This window comes from Macrobrachium rosenbergii, chromosome 56 (assembly GCF_040412425.1).
Source record: "Macrobrachium rosenbergii isolate ZJJX-2024 chromosome 56, ASM4041242v1, whole genome shotgun sequence".
Lineage (NCBI taxonomy): Eukaryota > Metazoa > Arthropoda > Malacostraca > Decapoda > Palaemonidae > Macrobrachium > Macrobrachium rosenbergii.
Window position 1 is genome coordinate 54,793,736 of NC_089796.1, and position 15,074 is coordinate 54,808,809.

Below are 15,074 nucleotides of genomic sequence, written 5' to 3' on the forward strand. Positions count from 1 at the left end.
GAAACTAGAGCCTCAATATTCAAGAGGTGGCATAGTGCGTTCAAGGTAGAAATGAGTGTTGCAGTGTATTTAGGGAGGTCAACGCAATGCTGATGAGCTTCCTGTATAAATGTGTGAGCAATTAACATTATGGATATTTTTCGCGCAGTGTTTATGCAAAATTCAACAGTTCAAGTGTGAATGTGGTAGTGATTATATATATATATATATATATATATATATATATATATATATATATATATATATATATATATATATATATATTTATATATATATAAATAATTATATATATATATATATATATATATATATATATATATATATATATATATATATATATTATACATATATTTGTGTGTGTACGTGCGTGTGCACGTGTGTGCATGTGCGTCTTCCTGTTTTCTAGTCGGTTGAAACCCTTTTTTTCATGTAGATGTTGTGTGAGAAGTTTTTCCGGACAGTTGAATGTTATCCACGTCGCGGTAAATGAAGAAAAAGGGATATAGCTTCTCAATAGAGAATTGTAATGCACAGCCAAAGGAAACTTCGTTTATTGTGATATTTAGCTGAGCAAGATATGAAGCTTAATGTTTATCCTTTAATCATATGTTTCAATGAATGGGATGTCTTTGATCTATAACAGCAAAACATATGAAGAAATCTTGCTAAAGTTTTGACGTGTGGAACCCCAGGTCGTCTTTCTGGTGTCCCTCAGCTCATCAGGAACTTCTGACAAAAGAAAAAGACCCCTGCCACTCTCTTTTGTTGCGGTTGCTCGGAGGCCACATTGAAGTGTTGAGATATTTCTCGTCTTGTGTCCTGGCCGATTTTTATTTTCTTGAGGAGGACAAGATGAGCAAATCAGGCTAAGATTAGTTCAAGTTGTGACAAGAGAGACAGACAAACAGAAGTAGGGGAGGGGCGGTGATTGTTGCTGGATAATAATATCCATGAACGTCTGGCGTAATAACCCCTTCCTTTAAGAATAAATGAGAGTTGAATACAAATATCCTGAGTTCATAATTTGCCCAAATTTTTTTTTTTTTTTTTTTTTGGGGTGGGGTGGGGGGTGGGGGGATTACGGAATCCGTTCGTTATGAGTTACGATTGCTGCAAAAAGTTTGTGTAATGTTTAAAACTTTAAACTTCCAAAGTGACCAGAAAAGGAAGGCAGTCCAGCAGCCTTGAGGAGCAATGTCAAAAGCAGTATATGTGGTATTGCCAAATTATTATTATTATTATTATTATTATTATTATTATTATTATTATTATTATTATTATTATTGAATAAAATGGCTGCATTATGTGAATTGATTTTATACTGAGCTTTCTCAATTCTTCTAATAATTCGCTCTTCCTGCACATCAGTATTAGTCAATAATTGGCCAAGGTTCATATTTCGATAGATAAAACAGCGTATTTCTTGCAGCAGAAATTCTTAACTTAACAATTACAGCAGGTTACTGAAACCTGGGCTGTAAATCCTTAGATTTTCATGATGGTATTTTCGATGGTATTTCTTCTTTTTTCTTTTTCTGACGTCTCTCTGGTATTTCTAGTACTCTTTCTTTCGACATGTTTCGACCAGCTCGATGGTAATCTTCTGGACGTTGGGATGTGTCTGGAGACACAGGGTGCACAGGAGACCTTCCTCCTCCCGACGTTTGTGCGAAGGGTGGCACCCACTGGCACCCCAGATGAGTGAACCAATCAGGATCGTCGATCTGCAGGCAGCAACCCTCTTAGTAATACACTCTCTAACGTGCACTGTAGCTCACGCACGCAAGAGCGCACACAACCATCACTGCGCGAGAGGAAGTTCTTCATTGGAGGGGTTGGTATCGTTCTGGTTAGCACTCTGCTAGGCCCGCGTTCGATTCTCCTACCGGCCAGCGAAGAATTAGAGAAATTTATTTCTGGTGATAGAAATTCATTTCTCGTTATAATGTGGTTCGGATTCCACAATAAGCTGTAGGTCCCGTTGCTTGGTAACCAATTGGGTCTTAGCCACGTAAAATAAATCTAATCCTTCAGTCCAGCCCTAGGAGAGCTGTTAATCAGCTCAGTGGTCTGGTTAAACTAAGGTATACTTAACTTTGCGCGAGAGGAGGCTTCGCCCTAGGAGAATCAGCCTGATCCGAGACCCCTATATATACCGCCACGAAATCATACGACCGTTCATTGTATGCTATCGTCATGGTCTTGCCGTATCCAGAAACCACACGAACATACGCAGGCATTCGCATTTAACAACGTCATTTTGGAACCATAGTGAAGGAGGCGTCGCATGGGTACCCCCTTGCGATGGCAGAATTGAAAGGATGTAAATTTCAACTCTGCATTAAAGCACATTTGCCAAAGTGACTTATCCACAATGTCTAACGAAAATATGAAACAATTTGTGGTAAAAAGACCTGAATAACAGCACTACAAAGGTCTTGAAAAGAATACTTTTAAGAAGTCTTTGCCTGCCGACGACGGATGAACCAGTCAGGCACCTGTGTTGGAATTCTTTTTCTTCAAAATAGGCTTCGTTGACGTGTTTAGAGTTTCCTTTTCAATACAGAATTACGTTTTTAACTGGTATACATCTAGAAATCTTAATGTGCTAGTGTTATATTGCCCAAGAAAGTTGAAATCAGTACAGCCACAGAAGCTCACAGGTAGGCTACAAGGCGATACAAGCGTGAAATTCCTCGTAGGCTGTTTATCGGTCGGTGATCACATTCTCATGCTCCTTTATTAAATTAAGAAGCATTAAACACTGAGAATCGGCTATTGGGGGTGCACGCTCCATATTCCTGTTAAGTTGCTTGCGTATTTCCTAGCTGTTTGTTTACATTTTCGTGAGAAACAGGACAGCAAATATCAAATACACAAAATATACTACAGATATGCAGTTGCAGTATGTTTTTCTAATAAATAGTAAAGCATAAAGACATTTTAATTCAGTATCACTGTAATAAAAGAAATTGTCTATGATACTGTTGCAGCCTTGTAATCATCGATTCCAGGCATTTCATTTCCAGTAACCGCATATATTTGTAAGCCTGTTTAACTAGTGAGGCAATGCGATGGGGGTTGGGGGGTTTTGGGGGTGTCGTACGATTTCTGGATACCACGACAGCCCTTCGTTTGGGACCATACAGCCGCGATCGCCTTCGTATTGACAAATGCGATCGTATGATTTCTGGATATGGCCCTGTGTCTCTAGATTCATCCCAACGTCCAGAAGAGACCATCGAGCTGACCGGAACATGTCGACACAAAGAGTACTAGAAATACCAAATAGACGTCAGAAAAAAGAAGTAATACTACCGAAAATACCATCAGAAAAATCTACTGATTTACATCCCAGGTTTCAGTAACCTGCTGTAATGGCTAAATAAAGAATTTCTTCTGTATGAAACACGCTGTTTTATCCAACGAAATATGAACATTGGCCAATTATTGACTCATACTGATGTGCAGGAAAAGCAAATTATTAGAAGACTTGAAAAAACTCAGTATACAATCAATTCGCATAATGCAGCCATTTTATTCAACAAAACCTGCCTCAAAGAGGGTCTTCTTCCTTATTATTATTATTATTATTATTATTATTATTATTATTATTATTATTATTATTATTATTATTATTATTATTATTATAACATCAATAGATAGCAACATCATATAGCAATCAGTGTAAGATTAGCTTTCGAAAGATTGAAATGAAATATACCAAAGCTTGAAAATGAACATGCAAAGGTGGAAAAGTGAGCTTTGGTTTATCTCCCAGTTGCTGTCGGCCTTGGTGCAGATGAAAGGATTGAGTGCTTAGTTATGGTCACCTAGTTTGAGGCAAGTTAAGATTGCTTATAGGTTTTGTAAACATTATGGTCTCTTCTAAGTAAGTATTGAGGAAAGACAGAAATGAGTTGATGAAAATCATTCTTCCCTTAACAATATGTGGACGCTGTTATATTTTATTTATTTACTTATTTTAGCTAGAGAGTCTTAAAGTTTCCGTCATTTTTTGGAAGTGATACAAATATGTCTTATCTGTAAGTCAAGATGTTCAGTCCTTCACTCTCATTGTGGTGATGCTGATTCACAACACTAAAACCGTTAGTTTGCCAATCCCTCGCTTGAGATAGCATCATTAGTACACTAAAATGCTCAGTGTTTGTTTCAGTATTTTTACCCTTTCATGCAGTTTCTAAATGAACTATGCCGCTCTTTTCTTTAATTCCAGGGTTATTAGAGAGAAGACGAGTTCTTACCACGTCTTATATAAACCAGAGATTCAGTCGCGCTCGCGTTCGGAATAACAATCCTAGTTTAGCTATTGTTCGTACTCTTTATGAAATACTGTTAAATTTAGGGTATTGATTAAAAAGTCACTCATAAGTAGCAGAGGGAAAGGACAGGCCATTGCACTGGTGCAGTGTGCTAGGGATAGCATAAACACAAATGATCAGCACCTTAGGCACCTCTCAGCCCAAACTAGGGTCAGGGAGAATAAACAAGACAGTGGCTGCTGATGACTGAGCCCCCCCTCCCCTCCATACCTATCTCACAGACCTGATAAAGTGCTGCTGCCAGTAATCTCTATCAATCAAGAGTCGGGCTTGAATTCGGGGTCAACAATACCGTGGAGTCCAGGTGAAACCAGCTGAGCTGCTACGATCAATTACTGTTTGAGAAGCTTTTTGGAATATTGCAAGGGAACACAATTTGTATCTAAGCCTAGAATTTCTTCCTATAATTTAAAACTTGACAGGATATAAAACTGTAACGTTTTCAACAATATGTAAACCAAGTGTAATCAATTAATAATGATTGGCTAATGGAAGGAAGTGCATAAAAGAAAAGCCACTGTAAGAATGCGTAAAAACGTCATTACTGTTGTATATTGTAACCGTGATTAATTCATTGTATAGTTGATAGGAAACATGCAGATTTTAAGGCAGAAAACAAGTTGTACTGAAAATTTCGAAAAATTATCAGAAGTATTATGAACAGGCAAAAAGAAGGGAAGGTTATCAAAGAAAAAGAGAGGAACGACATAGGAGTTTGAAGGAGAAAGTGGAGAGACACCCGAAAGAGTACAGTAAGGAAGAGTTAATTATCATGTCAAGGGAAATGATTGAAGGAAGACATTGCAAAAATATAGATAGTAAAGTAAGTTGAAGAGTGAACCAGTCGAGCGTTTAACTTTTGTAAAATGATATAATAGCAAAGAAGAGCATGATTATGTTTCCGTGTAATTAGTAAAATAAGAATTCAAAATCTTTAACGTCAACATTACCAAGCGTTGTGAATAGCAGGGGAGTTGAAATGGAGTAGCGTAATGGAATTATTTTCGAATATGGAAAAAGATGCCATATTAGATTTCCAAGAGTGTTCAGTTTCAGTCTGGAAAGGCCGCGGTGAAAGGAGGAGAGGGATGGTGACGTGAAGTTTTGTGAATGATCACCATCGGAGGAGAGAAGGAGTAAGAGGATTAAAAGACCCAGAGAGAAATTTGAAACGATTAATTTTCGAAATTCGAAGACACCGTCCTTTGAAATTGTTGTGTGTGCGTGTGTGTGTTTGAGAGAGAGAGAGAGAGAGAGAGAGAGAGAGAGAGATGAGTGCCTAAAGTTTTCTTCCTTTCCGTCCTTTCCCTTACGTCGGTTGTAAGTGATGGTGATTCCATTGTTTTGATAGCTTCCAAATGTTACAGAAAAAAAAGTTAAGATAGAACTTTCTGGCACTGTGATTAAAGTTCTACTCCTCATATGGAAGTTTTTAAGTTACGTAACCTCATACTACATCTTTCTTTTATTTGCGTAGTGTTAATTCATGTGTGTTTTTATTATCTGTGATCCCCTTGTTTCTCAAAGGCGAAATGGAAGTATAATAAACGAGTAAATGGTTGAGTCATAACTTCAGCTTTGTGGCTGTTGTTTAGGCGATATGAAAGAATAAAATCGTCACTGATCATTCCATTATCAGAATAGTTTTCCTCTATTTTCACCTTACTTGCTCTTTGTTTGGTGTACAGTATACTGTGAAGAAAACATGCCAAATAATTAATACCCTGCATTTCGGTTGCCCCATTAATGTAATGTTTTCCGCTCTACATTCTCATGCTTACATCAGTTCTCCTTTACACAGCAATATCCTCTCTCTCTCTCTCTCTCTCTCTCTCTCTCTCTCTCTCTCTCTCTCTCTCTCTCTCTCTCTCTCTTTTTGTGTGTTGTTTTTTTGTACATCGTATGTAGCTCTACTTTTATCGTTGTCATTAGATGCGATAATAGATCTCTTTGGATTTTTAATGTTTTCTGAAGTAGTTCAGTTTTGTTTTATGGTCAGTATCTAATGGAGAATATGTTTTTATGGCTGTAAAAGTTGAGATATGAGCTGCAAAAAAAGTGTTAAGAGATTATGTATTTGTAAAAAAAAAGAAGTGCTAAGAGAATGTATTTGTTAAAAAAAGTGATAAGAGATAATGTATTTGTAAAATAAAGTGTTAAGAGATTATGTACTAGATGCAGCTATGGCTTTAAAGATTAAAGCATTAGCTGTAAATTCAACAGAGAGAGAGAGAGAGAGAAGAATCTTCTTTACCGGTTAATCATGTTTCAAGTAAATGTCTGTGTTCATTTACACTTTAATACAGGATATAGTTTTAGAGCTTAAGCTAGAAAGAAGAGCAGATTATCAGAGATTTGATGGAAAAATTCGGATTACGATGCACAAAATTGCCATTGAAGTCTGTTTCAAGCTGTTTGAACGGATAAGAGTAAACATTATTCTGAAATCACATGTAACAACTGATTTTGCAATATTTCACTCTAATCTTCATTATTTCTTGAGGTGATATACTTACAAAGCCAATCAGTTGTTTTGTAACGCGACTGACAAGGCAACGGTAAACTTTGCCATTTTTGGATATTTGTGAAGTTTGAGTATCCAGCTTATAAATACTTATGCTTTAACATTAACTTGAAACGACTAGAGAAAGTTAATCTCGTGTTATATAATTCTCATTTTGTACCATCTTTTCATATGTATGAATGTAACAGTGTGTAAAACATTCTGAGTTGCAATTCCGTCTTGGAATATACTGAGATGGCTGCAAAGCATTTATTTTTACATTAATGGCTTCGGTAATCTTGCTTTTATATTCACTGAACATAGCCATTGGCAGTCCTAGTTTTTCACACTGCTTGTTAAAAAAAATTGGCAGACTTGTTGGCATCGTTGAATTTTTAGGTAAAATGACTTCAGTTTATAGTTTTGTTTCCCTGTAGTTAGTTCCCGTAGGGGCTTAGTGCCGTCAGTGCACCTGATGTGATTCTCTGCAGGTATTACTGAAGGGTGTTAGCAGCGTCCCTTCGGCCCCATTGCTGCGCCCACTATTTAGCTTCCTTGCTTCAGTCTTGCTTTCCAACCTCTCAAACTGTTCTTAGCACAACTGTGGGTTTTGGTTCTCACAGTTCAACATTTAGTGGGGCAGATAAGAGTAATTTTTTAGAAGAATCTTGCAAATGATGATACAAGCATCAAATTTGGCACAATTGTTCTCCAAGGGATACTAATCAAATCTGCCCGATTGGCCAATGAAAATCCAAAATGGCGGGCATTTTTCAAGATGACCATAAAATAACCACCAAGTTGATGTTTTGCTAGAAATATTTGTAGTTGTCAATTGCATGATCTAAGTGTGGATTCCTGTGTTTTTAAGCCTGCTGATGTATATTTTCTAGTTTATAACATGGTTGAGGCTCTGTATTAAAGGTGATTGTCGGGCACTACCAAGGCATTGGTGACATCACTGCTGTGAAACTCAGCATGGGTTAAGTGTCAGCTAAGTAGGAAATTTATGTTGGCATCATGCTGCAACAACCTACTGGTATCCCAAATGTTGCCTAATCAACCCCAAATCAGTTGGGCAGCTGCTGAATGGACAAGACGTGCCAGCGGCGGGAGAGCGACCAAGGATAACAAGGTTTTAGTTATCTGGATGGTGCACAGATCACACGGGACTTATGACACTGGATGAACGATCGGACTAGGTGTGTGGCACAGTGCAAGAACCTAGTTGTATCCCATACAGGAAAGCGCCTATTGTATATTACAGGACATAAGAGGCCTATTATACTGTATAGGGTGGTAGAAGGATAAACTCTCGACCCTGAACGTCATCGTAATCATGGATGCGAACTCTACTGGATGAACATGGAAAACAGACTGGACCAAGTGTTGCTAAAGTCAGGAAGTTAAGAAAGAAGATCTAAAATCTCCCCAGGCCAACCCTCCCAGAAGAGGGGATGATGGATATACGAACCTGGCAAAGAATATTCCTCTGTTTCACTCACTCATTGCGCTACCAATCAAGCTAGACCCTGCAAGACTTGACAAAGGTTCTGGGATAGAGGAAACGTTGAGAAAAAATAAGGCACAATATCGTGAGAGTTGCAGGCTTCTGTTCAACAACACAAAGTTACACTGAGCTGAAAAAGAGCAAGTCATGTATACTAGTGATGAGGGCAGTAGAAGTAAGATTCAAAAAGCTCCAGAAACTAAAACAAAGAATGCTTCTTCTGCCAAAACTGAAGGAGGGGAGCTTAGAGAAGCAATGACAATGCAAGTGAATAGGAGAATAAATGAATGTGCAAAAACACTCAGTGATACAGAACTTCTCGCCAAACTAAGTGTAGGAGATGTCGTAGCCCAAGAAGTGAAATATCACCCTGGCTGTTTGGTGACATTGTATAACCGAGAATGGGCATACCTAATGGTGCAGGAGCAAGAAAAAGCACAGGAACACTGGAAGGATGCATATCCAGTTGCTTTCTCTGAACTAGTCACCTACGTCTACGAGATGAAAAATGCCAGTGAAAGGCCACTGATTTTCAAGCTTGCTGATTTGACCAAGCTTTACAAGCAGAAACTGGAACAACAGTGTGACTCGCCTGATGTTCATCCTCGACTCGTGGATCAGCTGCTTTTGCACATTCTACAGCTGCAAGCTAATTGCCAAGGACAAAAGTTCTGTTGGCTGTTGAAACTGATGTAGGTTCAATCCTATCAGAAGCATCCCGTTATGGTGAAGCGATCCATCTAGCAAAAGTCGCTGGGATAATAAGACAAGACATGCTCCGTCAGAAGTCGAATTTCAGCAGCTATTTTCATGACAAAGACTTAGAACAGGCTGTGCCACCTTCACTGCTTCAGTTTGTATGCATGATCAAACATGGTGCAGACATCAAGTCCCAACTGCATCATGGGCGTCGAAAATCAGACTTTGCTATATCACAACTTCTACAGTACAACTGCTTCACCGAATAGAAGGAAGGAGTGGATGTCCACAGGCATTCCGAGGACCAGGAGCCACATTTTGCAGTCTGTATGAGCCTGTATGTGTTTGCCAAGACGAGGAAGAGACAAATAATTGAAATGCTCCATGAGAATGGGCTCAGCATATCATATGACCGAGTCCTAGAAATCTTAGCACAGTTAGGAGAAGCAGTTGTTGCACAGTATATGGAAGATAGAGTAATCTGTCCACCAGTCTTGAGAAAGAATTTGTTCACAACTGGAGCAGTTGACAACATAGATCATAATCCGACTGCGACCACAGCTGAAACATCTTTACACGGTACAAGTGTGTCTATTTTCCAGCATCCAAACACTGGAAATCCTGGTGATGAACGTGAGCCACTCAAACTAGATATAGAGTCGAAAATGAAGGATAAAATAGTTCCAGAGCTTCCAGAAGCATACACCAATATTCGACCAGCATACATCACCAAAAACTCCAATCCCCCTCCAGTTGCAAGCCAATCCTTACCAGCACCAGAGTCGATCAGGTCACATTTGAAAGAAGAATATTCTTGGTCGAAGGAAGTCTTCCTCACTGAGAATGTGGTTGATGCAGTCAGCATCACATGGTCAGCATATCATGCAACACAGAAAATGAGCGTCAATTTGAAGTGAGCATATCGGCAATGATGCCTATGTGGCGAGACCAGGCACACACTGTTACAACTATCAAGTATGCCATGGAGAAGGTCTGTGATACAGTGGCTATTTTGAACCCACAGCAGACAGCTGTAATTGATTCGTGATCTTGACATGCAGAGGCTGGAAAGATTCGTTGTCTTCATGTACAACAGATCAAGCGCAGCCACTGGTGTGGACGAAGCAAGACTAGATCTGGTTGCCCGCAAGCAGAGGCCGTACAACTCAATACCACCAACACAGAGGCAGCCCCCAGAGAACATGCAAGCGTGCAGCCTACCAGGCTGGGATCATCTGGGGCCAGGCAACTAATGTAATCCACACATGAGCAGTCCAGCTGAATGGGGTGGACACAGAAAAGGAGAAGCATGGCAGATACATTGGACAACACTACCACCGATTGCAGCAAGCTGTCAAAAATTGACAAAGTGCTCCTGTAAGAAGGGTTTGCAAAGGAAGATGCAAGTACTCCCAGGCAGAGCTTCCCTGCACATCACTCTGTAGCTGCATATGTGAACTGTAGCAGATTGAGAAACGGCAGCATGGTATGCATAACTTTGAAAATGTACTAGCCGGGACAAAACTTATGTAAAGTAAGACAAACATCTTGGTGGTCATCTTGAGAAATATGTCTCAGAGTGCTTTTAAACAGGAAAATATAGTTCAGGCTTCAAAACATAGGAATCCATACTTAGATTGTAACTCAGACAACTACAAGTATTTCTAAGGAAAACATCTGCGCCCGAGGTTATTTTGGACCATCTTGAAAATGGCCGCCATCCTGGATTTTCAATTGGCCAATCTGGCAGATTTGATTAGTATACCTTGGAGGATACTTGTGCCAAATTTGATGCTTGTATCATTATTTGTACGATTTTTCTGTTATCTGCCCCACTAATTTAGATCCTTGTACTTCATTTCATTTATTTTCTGGATCTCTTTATCTTGCTGGCCAACCACTCCAACTCCCTCTTTTCTTTGTTTCAAGCATTAAATGGCTGCAGTGCCCCAGTGTTGGAGTGGCAGCTGAATTTTATTAAATCAAATCTTTATAGTTAGGTGCATTAATTTTCTGTTCTACAGCATTAAGGTCCCTTACAATCACACAACCATGATAGTGATCTTTGAGAAGTGAATTGTGACAGTCACTTCCACATTCTTGTGTTACCCAGTCATCATGTCCTCCTTCCAGGCAGCATCTTAGTTAAATTGTTGGTTGAACATCTTGGCTGACTTGACTATTACTCACATCTCCCCTGCAGATGAGAAGGTGAAGTTTTGGAGCTTGCTGGTGTTGGGAGGAAAGGCATGACTTTATTCTTAAACAAATGGGCAGACTTTGTCCAGAGACGTCCCTGTGTCTGTGCTTTTCTCCTGGCAAGTTTTGGTTGAGTGTAGTTAAACAGAACTGATTGATTTTGGGTTCTTCTTTGCTTTCCAAAGGGTAAAGTTGAGGTAGCAGTGGAGAAGAGGCCTGATAACCAAGACACGTTGATCCACGATCCAGTCTCCCTCAAACCTTCCAGGACATTGAAGAGTTTGCTACCAAACCTTCTGGATGGCCAAGCCTTTTGTCCAGTATTGGAAAGTCTCAGGCCTCCTTGAAACTACAACAGGGAGCTCAGGTTTCTTCTTCCCCACGAAATGCAAGTGAAAGGAAAAGGGAGGGTGATGCAAAGGTAAACTGTTCTGCTCTCCAGCTTTCACAAGTGGGGATGGTCTGTGTCCTTAAGGACAGTTATATACTTTTGTAGGCCAACCAACCTCCCCTCTCTTGAACACTGATCTTGTTGCCAGCCTACCATTCAGGGTCTTCCAAACCTCTGACCCTGTTGGTACATGTGAGGGCAATGCTGGAAAATAATTCACTAGAAGTCTTAGATAATTTTTCCCCTGCCTTTTACAGTTGGCTTTCTTGGTGAGAAGATAGAAGCAACACGTTCTGTGTTAATTCTATGGGAGAGGGCGACTTTATGCTTTCAGTGGGTTTGAAGGAAGAGTATTTTTAGATGTCCATCCATCATCCCTCCAGAAAGTACTGTCTACCTTGTACTTTGTACTTCAGACTTGCAACAGCCTCATAGGTGCCCAGATGAGTGTTCACCTTGGTGTCAGCTTGGGTCCACTCACATGGGATACATCTGCATTATCTTAGTGATTTGTTGGTTCCAGCATCCTTAAAGATGTATTTGTTGGAGAACAGAAACTGCCATTTTGCCCTTTTTTTTTTTTTGCCATCTGTGGATTGCAGTGAAGTGGGAGAAGTTAGATCTTGTGCTCAAGCAGCAGGAAAATATGGGTCAAGCTGATAAACATGGCAGCATCAAGAGTTTTTGGCAAGGCTCATGCTTCAGCAAGTTCAGGGAGGTGACAGTGAAGTTCCTATTATAATAGGAACTACCAGCTCGACATGGCAGGTCATCTGTTGTCCTTGAAGAAGTTTGCGCCTTGCAGGTGCTTCCACCAACACTTACTTAGTTGGCAACTTAACTGGTTGGTTTCATACAGACCTTACTTCATTCCTTTGCTTGGTGGCTGGACAACTGGAACCTCGTAGTGGGAGTTGTTGAACTCCCTTTAAACTCTCTCCATCTCTGGAGATACTTCTGATCTTGGATGGGTGGAATGCACACAGGATCTCTCCACTTCAAGTTTGTAGATAGAGAACATCTTGGGAATATGTGCAGCATGCATAGCAGCAACATTCTGAGATTGTGTGATGGTCAGTCGTTAGTGCTGATGAGTAACAATGTGACTAGGGTGATGTTCATTAACAATGGGGGGACTTTAGTGATCAAACTGTTCACCCTTCCAGTGCTCTGCTCTTATGTTCCATGCCCCTAGGCTCCCTTGGAGAACTCTTTCCAGTGGTCTGCAGGACAGTCCTTTTCCTCCTGTCAGTTTGATTTGCCAAGTGGTCAACTAAGTGTTTGTCCTTCTGGATATCTGAAAACTGGTAGCTTCTCATTGGTGACATGCTGAGTGGTATCCTGATTTGCTAGCTCCTTCTGGTTAAGGCACATGCAGATTCCCCTTTGGCCCTCTCTTCTCTGATAGCCAAATGTTTTGAGGTAATCTCAATTAGTGTGTACCAGGGATGCAGACCATCTTCTCCAATTGGCATTGTAGACAGGATTTTTCTCTTGTAGGCACTACTTGCATCAGATGATAGTCATATTCATCTAACTTTGGTGATGCAAACTACTCTCAGCCCCTGCATTGAAACCTGTTGCTCAACTTGGACCCAGTCTTTTGGGTAATACCCATGGACCTTTCTTCTTTGGTGGAGTTGTTCATGTTCTAAAGAACTTCACACATCCTTGCCTACTGGGGGTGCTTTGGTCTCTCTTCCACAATTTAACTCAGGCACTGTAGAGGCTTAGGTTCAGAGAAGGTTTTCAGTTTCTCAGGTAATAAGTGCCAGGTATTTGGCAGTGGCAAACTTTCCTACTTCACCATAGGAACATGGCCCACAAGTTTTTGGAACTTTTGGCCAGGATCTATGTTTGCTGTGCAACAGCCTGTTTAGTCTCCAAGCTCTTTTCTGACAAAAAAGCATCTAGCCTTAGGTTCTCAGATGGCAAAAGACTTGAGGTTGAACAGGGTGAGCATCTTTCCCTTTCTCCCTTCTCCCTTTCCCCTTTCTTCCTTCCTCTATGAAGTAAACTTCATAGTCGGGCATTCTATCTTACACCTTTGCCTCACAAGGTGTGACTTCCTTCACTCTACCTTTAAACAAAAGGGGAGTGGTGTAGGGTGGCATTTATGATTGACTCAGATTGCAGATGCCTACCAATTTGTCATACTTTATCTTAGGGTAGCACTTGGCTGTCAAAATTCATAGTGTCACACTTAGGCTCAGGGTCCTACCAGTCTCGCATCTCCATTAGTTTCCTGTTGGTCTTGTCCACTACTACTCTAAAACAGCTATTTTCATTATGAACATTTCTGAAATGCAGTTCTTCATCTGCTCAGCAAAACCAGAATAATAGTTATATTCATGACTGGCAGTACACATTTCCCTGTGGAGATTCAACTTGCCTGTCGGTTGAGACACTCCTCCCTCCTAGTGAGTGAGTCTCCAACATAAAAGGCAAAGGTTCATATTTCCATAGGAACAAGCATCAAATTTTAAGGCTCTCTTCATTTTCCCTAGGTATATAAGCCACAGCCGTTTACCATAAATCCAACTTTAACCATCCACCACAGTCCTTCACTGGCTTACAGCAAGTGAAGGGGGAAGTTTCACTCCACTCACCTACCTACCCCTGATGAACCTCTTTTTTACCAACTTTTAACGTCCGTATCAAGCTCACGCTGAGGAGTACTTTTACATAAAAGGATTAGGTTTGCATACTAAAAATTTGGCATACTGGGGATTTTGTTTGTGCTTAATTGTGGAATCATAGATACATTGGCATTGATTTTCTGTAATGAGAGAAAGACTTTCTGTTTTAAATTATTCCATGATTGTTACCTGGTTACAGGTTATGGATTATAAATTTAAAGAAGTTCATTGTAATCAGGGTTTTCCCAAACCATTCCAAATTTGTGTCAAACAAAAATTATCTTTGGCTTTGGTTTTAACTTTAGGACTGAATAATTTTTCATTTAGATGAATTGGTTGCTGTATTTTGACATAGTTTTGGTGCTTTTGATGGTTTATCGTTGCCTTCATACATTAATCCCCCCTTTATGTGTCCTTGTACTAACTACAGATAGCATCCTTAAAGCATCAATCTTTTCCTGTATGATTATCAACTCCAAGGCATTTTCAGATCTTTAAAGTATTCATTGCTTGGTGAACCCCATTTTCCTCTCTAGCTAAGTGAAGTCTCTTTCTCTGTCATTAGTACATACGTGTCTTTATAGCTTTTTTCTAGTTATGAATCAGTCTGGAAGTTGTCGAATTCTTATTTAGACAGTTGATACGCATCATGACTATCCTTAGCAGGGTAGACAGCATCCTCCTTGAGTTCTTTGCTATAAAAGTTGCTTAACTGAAAGTTTGTGCTCGGGAACTTGGAACACAATTTTGAAAACTTTTGTCTACCGAGTAAATGTAGTGTATGCACAGC